The following is an 8,528-nucleotide window of genomic DNA, read 5'->3' as shown; positions in this document are numbered from 1 at the left end:
TGTCTTTTGTGCCGAAGCTATTTATAAATCACAGGCCGAAACCGGTGAAATCAAGGGGCATTACTTGAATGCGACTGCGGGTACATGTGAAGAAATGATTAAGAGAGCTGTATTTGCAAGAGAATTAGGGGTTCCTATTGTAATGCATGACTACTTAACTGGGGGATTCACCGCAAATACTACTTTGGCTCATTATTGCCGCGACAATGGCCTACTTCTTCACATTCACCGTGCAATGCATGCAGTTATTGATAGACAGAAAAATCATGGTATGCATTTCCGTGTATTAGCTAAAGCATTGCGTATGTCTGGGGGAGATCATATCCACTCCGGTACAGTAGTAGGTAAGTTAGAAGGGGAACGCGAAATGACTTTAGGTTTTGTTGATTTATTGCGCGATGATTTTATTGAAAAAGATCGTGCTCGCGGTATCTTTTTCACTCAGGACTGGGTATCCATGCCAGGTGTTATACCGGTAGCTTCAGGTGGTATTCATGTTTGGCATATGCCAGCTCTGACCGAAATCTTTGGGGACGATTCTGTATTACAATTTGGTGGAGGAACTTTAGGACATCCTTGGGGAAATGCACCTGGTGCAGCAGCTAATCGAGTGGCTTTAGAAGCCTGTGTACAAGCTCGTAACGAAGGGCGCGATCTTGCTCGCGAAGGTAATGAAATTATCCGAGCAGCTTGCAAATGGAGTCCTGAACTAGCCGCAGCTTGTGAAGTATGGAAGGCGATCAAATTCGAGTTCGAGCCGGTAGATACTATTGATTAACTAGATAAAACTAAAGATAAAGAAGGTATAAATAAAAAAGAAACGAAATAAAAAGAGAAAAAAATCAGTTATGAAATGCAGTAATTCTTCTTTATTCTTCTAATTGATTGCAATTAAACTCGGCTCAATCTTTTTTAGAAAAAAAAAAGATTGAGCCGAATAAAAATAGATCATGATATGATCATGAGACTTGACAAATCGAGATTCGTCTATTCTATATATCTAGAATATATATATTAAGGTATAATACAATAAAGAAATACAAATAAAATAATAAAATAATAAAATATAGTATTATCAATTGTATGCGCTTCTAGAGAAGTATGTATGCAGGAAGTAAATTCTAACCGCTTTCTTTTGAATCCAATTTCAAATTAGATTAGAAAGATAGAAAGGCCATGAGGATGGGAAAATCAAAATAAAATCTTTTTAATTAGTTCTCCTTTTTTGGAATTTTCTTATTATCCTTTCATTTTTTTTACAGAATATTTTTCAAACTAAAAATAAAAAATACAATACAATAGTCAATATTCCTTATAATAGATATACTTAATTATATCATAAGAATCTTAAGATATTTTTCGACTAGATAGAAATAGTAAATTTGAATTGAGACACCTATTCCATGACGGATTTAAACTTACCTTCTATTTTCGTGCCTTTAGTAGGCTTAGTATTTCCGGCAATTGCAATGACTTCTTTATTTCTTTATGTGCAAAAAAATAAGATTGTCTAGTATTTTTTAGTGTAAGTAATATAATATGGTAGGGTATGTGGCTTTTTCTACACACACTTTCTACACACAAATGAAAAACGGTTATGGATGCGGATATAGGCTACGAGCATAAATGCATGAATATGCAGAGCCAGGTATAGCGAGTTTTATTTTATTTATTTTAATTGAATCAACGAATATTTTTTGAATAGAAAGTCAATGTATCTAACCTATTATTTCACAGGAGTACTAGTTGCTGAAGGCGATTTCAGAATCAAAAAAAGTAAAGTCAAAATTATTTAGCTTATTCTCTCAATTTCAATCGACCGCTGCTGGATTTAGTATATCTAATATGAATTGGCGATCAGAACACATATGGGTAGAACTTCTAAAAGGTTCTCGAAAAAGGGGTAATTTTTTCTGGGCCTGTATTCTTTTTCTAGGTTCACTAGGATTCTTATCGGTTGGGATTTCCAGTTATCTTGGTAAGAATATTATATCTATACTTCCATCTCAAGAAATTCTTTTTTTTCCGCAGGGGGTCGTGATGTCTTTCTACGGAATCGCAGGCCTATTCATTAGCTCCTACTTGTGGTGTACTATTTTGTGGAATGTAGGTAGTGGTTATGACCGATTCGATAGAAAAGAGGGAATAGTGTGCATTTTTCGTTGGGGATTCCCTGGAATAAAACGTCGCGTCTTCCTTCGATTCCTTATGCGGGATATCCAATCAATTAGAATTCAGGTTAAAGAGGGTCTTTATCCTCGTCGTATTCTTTATATGGAAATCCGGGGCCAGGGGATCATTCCCTTGACTCGTACTGATGATCAATTTTTTACTCCACGAGAAATTGAACAAAAAGCTGCCGAATTGGCCTATTTCTTGCGCGTACCAATTGAAGTATTTTGAGGTATCTTTTTTGAACTGAGTTGAATGAAGAAAAGAAGAATTGGAAGAAGAAAAGTTTTCTCAACACGGGGAGGAAGTCCCTTCTAAATTGGATTTGTTATTGTAAGGGGATTTTTAAGTATTTATCTAAAGGAAGGAACAAACGAGGATAAGAGAAATTTGCTTTTAATTTTTTTTTATCCAAGTGAGATATATCGCATACTATTCTTCTTTTTTCATCCGAAAGGGCTTTTTTTTTATTCTATTTCACTATTTCATTCCATCTAGATCTAAGAAAGAACCCAATGCACTGAAATTCCACTACTAACTAATATACAAAAAAGAAGAATAGATACAGGGTATCAAACCTATATAGTTTTTGCTTCAAAGAAATAGAAATATCATGAAATAGAAATATCATCATATAGAGTCAGGGAATGGAATAGAGTCAGCGAATGAAGCATATTCATTAACAACTCCATTTACGGATCAAAAATGAAAAAAAAGAAAGCATTGCCTTCTTTACTATATCTTGTATTTATCGTACTTTTGCCTTGGGGGGTCTCTTCCTCATTTAACAAATGTCTGGAACTTTGGATTAAGAATTGGTGGAATACCAGGCAATCCGAAACTCTCTTAACTGATATTCAAGAGAAAAGGATTCTAGAAAGATTCATAGAATTAGAAGAACTTTCTCTCTTGGACGAGATGATAAAAGGGAAACTAAAGACACATGTACAAAAACCTCCTACAGGAATACACAAGGAAATAATACAATGGGTCAAAATAAATAATGAGGATCATCTCCATACCATTTTGCATTTCTCGACAAATATAATCTGTTTGGCTATTCTAAGTGGTTCTTTTTTTCTGGGTAAAGAGGAACTTGTCATTTTGAATTCTTGGGTTCAGGAATTCTTCTATAATTTAAATGACTCAATAAAAGCTTTTTTTATTCTTTTAGTTACTGATTTTTTTGTTGGATTTCACTCCACCCGTGGTTGGGAACTAGTAATTCGTTGGGTCTACAACGATTTTGGATGGGCTCCTAACGAGCTTATTTTCACTATTTTTGTTTGTAGTTTTCCAGTAATTCTAGATACATGTTTGAAATTTTGGGTCTTTTTTTGTTTAAATCGTCTATCTCCTTCGCTTGTAGTCATTTATCATTCAATTAGTGAAGCATAAATTCATTTGATCTCCCGATATTAATATTAATCAAATTAGCAAGCATCTTTTTTTAGAAAGAAAGCCCTTTTCCATTTTAGCAAAATTCTTTCTATTTATACCTACTTTAAGGTATTCATCATTGCAGTACAACTGTTGCAGTAGAATGACAACAGATTCGTGTATAGGGAACTAGATTAGCTTAGCTACCTATCTAATTTATTGTAGAAATTCTGGGATCTGCGATTGGACATGGAAAATAGAAATACTTTTTCTTGGGTAAAGGAACAGATAACTCGATCGATTTCTGTAGCGATCATGATATACGTAATAACTCGGACATCTATTTCAAATGCATATCCCATTTTTGCGCAGCAGGGTTATGAAAACCCACGAGAAGCAACTGGACGAATTGTATGTGCCAATTGCCATTTAGCTAGCAAGCCCGTCGATATTGAAGTTCCCCAAGCTGTGCTTCCCGATACTGTATTTGAAGCAGTTCTTCGAATTCCTTATGATATGCAATTGAAACAAGTTCTTGCTAATGGAAAAAAGGGAGGGTTGAATGTAGGTGCTGTTCTTATTTTGCCCGAGGGATTCGAATTAGCGCCGCCCGATCGTATTTCCCCTGAGTTAAAAGAAAAGATAGGAAATCTTGCTTTTCAGAGTTATCGTCCCGATAAAAAAAACATTCTTGTGATAGGCCCTGTTCCCGGTAAGAAATATAGTGAAATTGTCTTTCCCATTCTTTCCCCTGATCCTGCTACGAAGAAAGATGCTCATTTCTTAAAATATCCCATATATGTAGGGGGAAACCGAGGAAGAGGACAGATCTATCCTGATGGTAGCAAGAGTAACAATACAGTCTATAATGCTACGTCAACAGGTATAGTAAGAAAAATACTACGTAAAGAAAAGGGGGGGTATGAAATATCCATAGTTGATGCATCAGATGGACGCCAAGTGATTGATATTATACCTCCCGGACCAGAACTTCTTGTTTCAGAGGGGGAATCCATCAAGCTTGATCAACCATTAACAAGCAATCCTAATGTGGGAGGTTTTGGTCAGGGGGACGCAGAAATCGTGCTTCAGGATCCATTACGTGTCCAAGGCCTTTTGTTCTTCTTCGCATCCGTTATTTTGGCACAAGTTTTTTTGGTTCTCAAAAAGAAACAGTTTGAAAAGGTTCAATTGTACGAAATGAATTTCTAGGTCCCGGGATTTCTTACCATCAAGTTGGTAAAAAGCCTCGATTTATTGGCAATTGCTAGAATTATCTATGATCTATTTTGGAAATCCTTTTTTTGTTTAGACTGCTTTTTGTTTATGAGATGTCTGGAATTCCTTATTTATATCCCATGCAAAAGAAGAGAATCCAAGGCAAAGGCTGAGAACAATAAAATTAAAATTTCTTCCTTTTCGGAGGGATTGCAGGTCTTCTTAATCGTCTATTCGGCACAAGAAAAAGGCTTTTTCTTGTGCCGATTCTTCTTGTATCAAAATAAGAATCCTTTTTCTTCCTAATTCGTCAAAGATTACTATTTCTTCTTTATTCGGGTCTGTCTCTTGGACCTCTTTTTCTTTTGCTTAGGTTTAGCCGAGGTAGTGGACAAACAGAGGGGAAGAAAATATGGCGGGGGAAAAATTTCTTGTGATTGTGAGCAAATTGCTTGGCTTGTTTAATTAAGTTCAACTTCAAATTTACAGAAATTTTGCAAAAAAAAAGTAAACTCTTCCATTGAAGGTTTTTTTTATTTTTAGGCTAGTTGAATAGTTTTGATTAAGGTTTTATTAGTTTATTACTCGAAACTAAATCAAGGATTTTCAGGATACTTCCTTCGTGGAATAAGATATTGGATCCTCGAGTGATCTCTTTTTCTTGTTGCTTCATAAGAGTGAATCGAATAGATTCAATTCGCGTTATAAGAGTAAAAATTCCGCGGGTCCTTTCCGCTCTAATCAGATAAAGGGGGGTAAGGACCCGCTAAGCTCCTACTTTTTCATGTTTACAATCTGGTCCCTCCGATTACTATAGAGATGAACCCAATCCAGAATATGAACCATAAAAGAAAACACCTACTAAACCAATCACAGCAATACCAGCTACAGTACCTATCAGCCAAAGAGGAATTCTTCCAGTAGTATCGGCCATTTCCCCTACTTTCCTCCACATTTTATCAATTGGTCATGCTAGAGACAAAAACAGTCATGGGTAGTTATAAGGATGGTATCCTTCCAAATGGGATAAGAGAATTCTTATTAGTCTCTTTCTTTCTCTCAATTGAAGAAGTAATTGGAAAATAAAACAGCAAGTACAAAAATGAGTAATAAACCCCAGTATAGACTGGTACGATTCAATTCAACATTTTGTTCATTCGGGTTTGATTGTGTCATAGTTCTATAGTTGGAATTTGTTTTATCGTTGGATGAACTGCATTGCTGATATTGATCCCAAGAAAAAAACAGTAGGTACAGCTAGTCCGTGAATAGCCAGCCATCGCACTGTAAAAATAGGATAGGTTCGATCTATGGTCATTGAGGGCCTCCTAAAAGGATCTACTAAATTCATCGAGTTGTTCTAAAGAATCAAAACGGTCGGTTATTAACGGAATTCCTTGTCGGCTTTCCGTGAAATACTCGTTTGGCCTAGGACTTCCAAACACGTCATAAGCTAAACCCGTACTGACAAATAACCAACCCGCAATGAATAGGGAAGGTATAGTAATGCTATGAATAACCCAGTATCGAATACTGGTAATAATATCAGCAAAAGAACGTTCTCCCGTGCTTCCAGACATGCTGAACTCCCAAAATTTTTGTACATTCAAAAAAGGAATTGATTCCGTAAAAGATGGGATCGACCAGTAAATAGAAAATTACTGATATTTCATCCTTGTGAGATTGTCAATTTTGTACCAAAGGTGTATTTTGAGTATACCGAATTAGTATAGCTATCCTTCCTATGGCACAGCAATCTGGTTTTGCCTGGTTCCGAAACATAATTACTTTTTTATTTTTTTTGTCTATAGGTAAGCTATATGTTATTCAAGGCATCAATAGAAAACCCCATTTTTGTAGGTTCTACTTACTTTTCATTGGCTTCGGAATATATAGAGTAATTCGGAATAGCAGCCAAAATCTTGGGAAAATCTAAGTTAATGATCAATAGGTTTGGATAAATAATTTAGGAAGGATATTCTCATACTGACACAATACAAGGACAAGTATATGTGAAATCTATCCTTTCATAATTCGTAATTCATCCTTGTATTGTTTGTTGGATTAGGTCTAACTTTCTTGACCAAACTGCGAGCGCGGAACTTTACGAGATGAAATAGGGAAAGACAGAAGATAGAATAGAACTTAAAAGGATAATTGAAGTGACTCGTCTTCGAATCTACTTTGGTTGGAGTTCGAAAAAGGAATAAAAATAAAGTAAATTCAAGGAAGAGCTTTCTTTTTTTTTTTAACAGCCCCTTGGCAGGTCGTGGAATGCTTTTGTTCTCCTCTTATTCCATATGGAATACAATCAGTTAAAATAAGAAGGAATAGGGGAATATTCGATCGTTCACTCCAAAACGAGGGTCCTATTGAAAAAGAAATTATCCAAAATAGAAAGAAGTTTTTTTTTCAAATTCAATTGTTTATTTATCTCTTATTCAAAAATTTCCCTGAAAATTGAATGAAAAAATGAAATTCAATGGGGTTAGATGATCTAGTTCTTAATATTATTACTTTACTCAATTGACAAATTCCACAACAAATCTCTTGATTCGGAATTAGGGACTCATGTATCATCTGATGAATCCACTTTCTTTTACACTTCTGTATCTTACTCTACCTTGTTTTTTAGTATTATCTAAAATAACTGATGAATTCTGAATTTTCCATAACTTAGGTAAATGCTTTACCAACATATGTAGTGTAGTAAAAAAAAATAAATGGAATTTAACTCTTTCATGCTTACTTTAACTAGTTATTTTGGTTTTCTACTGGCTGCTTTAACTATAACCCCAGCTCTATTTATTGGCTTGAACAAGATACGCCTTATTTGAATTGACTGAATAATTATAATTCAGAAAAGAAAAATCTTTCTTTGGGATTCCTGGCATTCTACGACTCTTTTCCAGACTAATTAGGAATTCTTTTCTTGGTCATTGAGATTCGTGGATAATTTAGAGTACTATTTAGGGATAGATCGTACCTCTTTTTTTATCCCCTCGAACAAATCGAAATGATTGAAGTTTTTCTATTTGGAATCGTCTTAGGCCTAATTCCTATTACTTTAGCGGGATTATTCGTGACTGCGTATTTGCAATACAGGCGTGGGGATCAGTTGGATCTTTGATTGAGTCATTTTTTTTTGATTGACCTCCTCCAGACCAGAGAGGAGGTCAAATTGAAATTGGAGTTACAATTCAATTTTGTTAAGTTATTTTACTCTGCTTCGACATAAAATAGATGGAATCACGCTCTGTAGGATTTGAACCTACGACATCGGGTTTTGGAGACCCGCGTTCTACCGAACTGAACTAAGAGCGCTTTCATTCATTCAAAAAGAAAATCTTTTTCTATTCCTAATGTATCTCACGTACGTATAGTCTCCACAAATTCAAGTTATACCCACTTTACTTTAATTGATCTCGTCGCTACTGCCTATAAAGAAGAAAGAAGTAATAGGTAGGGATGACAGGATTTGAACCTGTGACATTTTGTACCCAAAACAAACGCGCTACCAAGCTGCGCTACATCCCTTTTCCAAATTAAATTGTTGTACAATGCCATTGTACACAATTCCTGTCTTCTTTTCCACATCATAATTTTCTTCTTCTTTCTATTTTCTTCTTCTTTCTTTCTCTATCTATATATAGAACCCTCGTGTCATTTCTTCTTTTTGGTCTCATATAATTAAGGAATTATATACATATAAAATCCAATATAATTTCGCCTATAAAAGAAGGATTACTTTTCCTTGC

The 8,528-nt window shown here is 35.1% G+C and overlaps 2 non-coding genes across 2 annotated transcripts; both read right to left on the bottom strand.

The window, feature by feature from the left end:
• Window positions 1-8,020: 8,020 nt before the first annotated feature.
• On the bottom strand, window positions 8,021-8,094 carry TRNAW-CCA (transfer RNA tryptophan (anticodon CCA)). The gene has a single exon. It is a non-coding gene; the product is annotated as a tRNA-Trp (tRNA).
• Window positions 8,095-8,233: 139 nt separating this feature from the next.
• On the bottom strand, window positions 8,234-8,307 carry TRNAP-UGG (transfer RNA proline (anticodon UGG)). Its single transcript has one exon. It is a non-coding gene; the product is annotated as a tRNA-Pro (tRNA).
• Between the last annotated feature and the right edge of the window lie 221 nt (window positions 8,308-8,528).

The sequence above is a fragment of the Aegilops tauschii genome, unplaced genomic scaffold (assembly GCF_002575655.3).
Source record: "Aegilops tauschii subsp. strangulata cultivar AL8/78 unplaced genomic scaffold, Aet v6.0 ptg000964l_obj, whole genome shotgun sequence".
Lineage (NCBI taxonomy): Eukaryota > Viridiplantae > Streptophyta > Magnoliopsida > Poales > Poaceae > Aegilops > Aegilops tauschii.
This window is presented reverse-complemented; position numbering and strand designations above follow the sequence as displayed.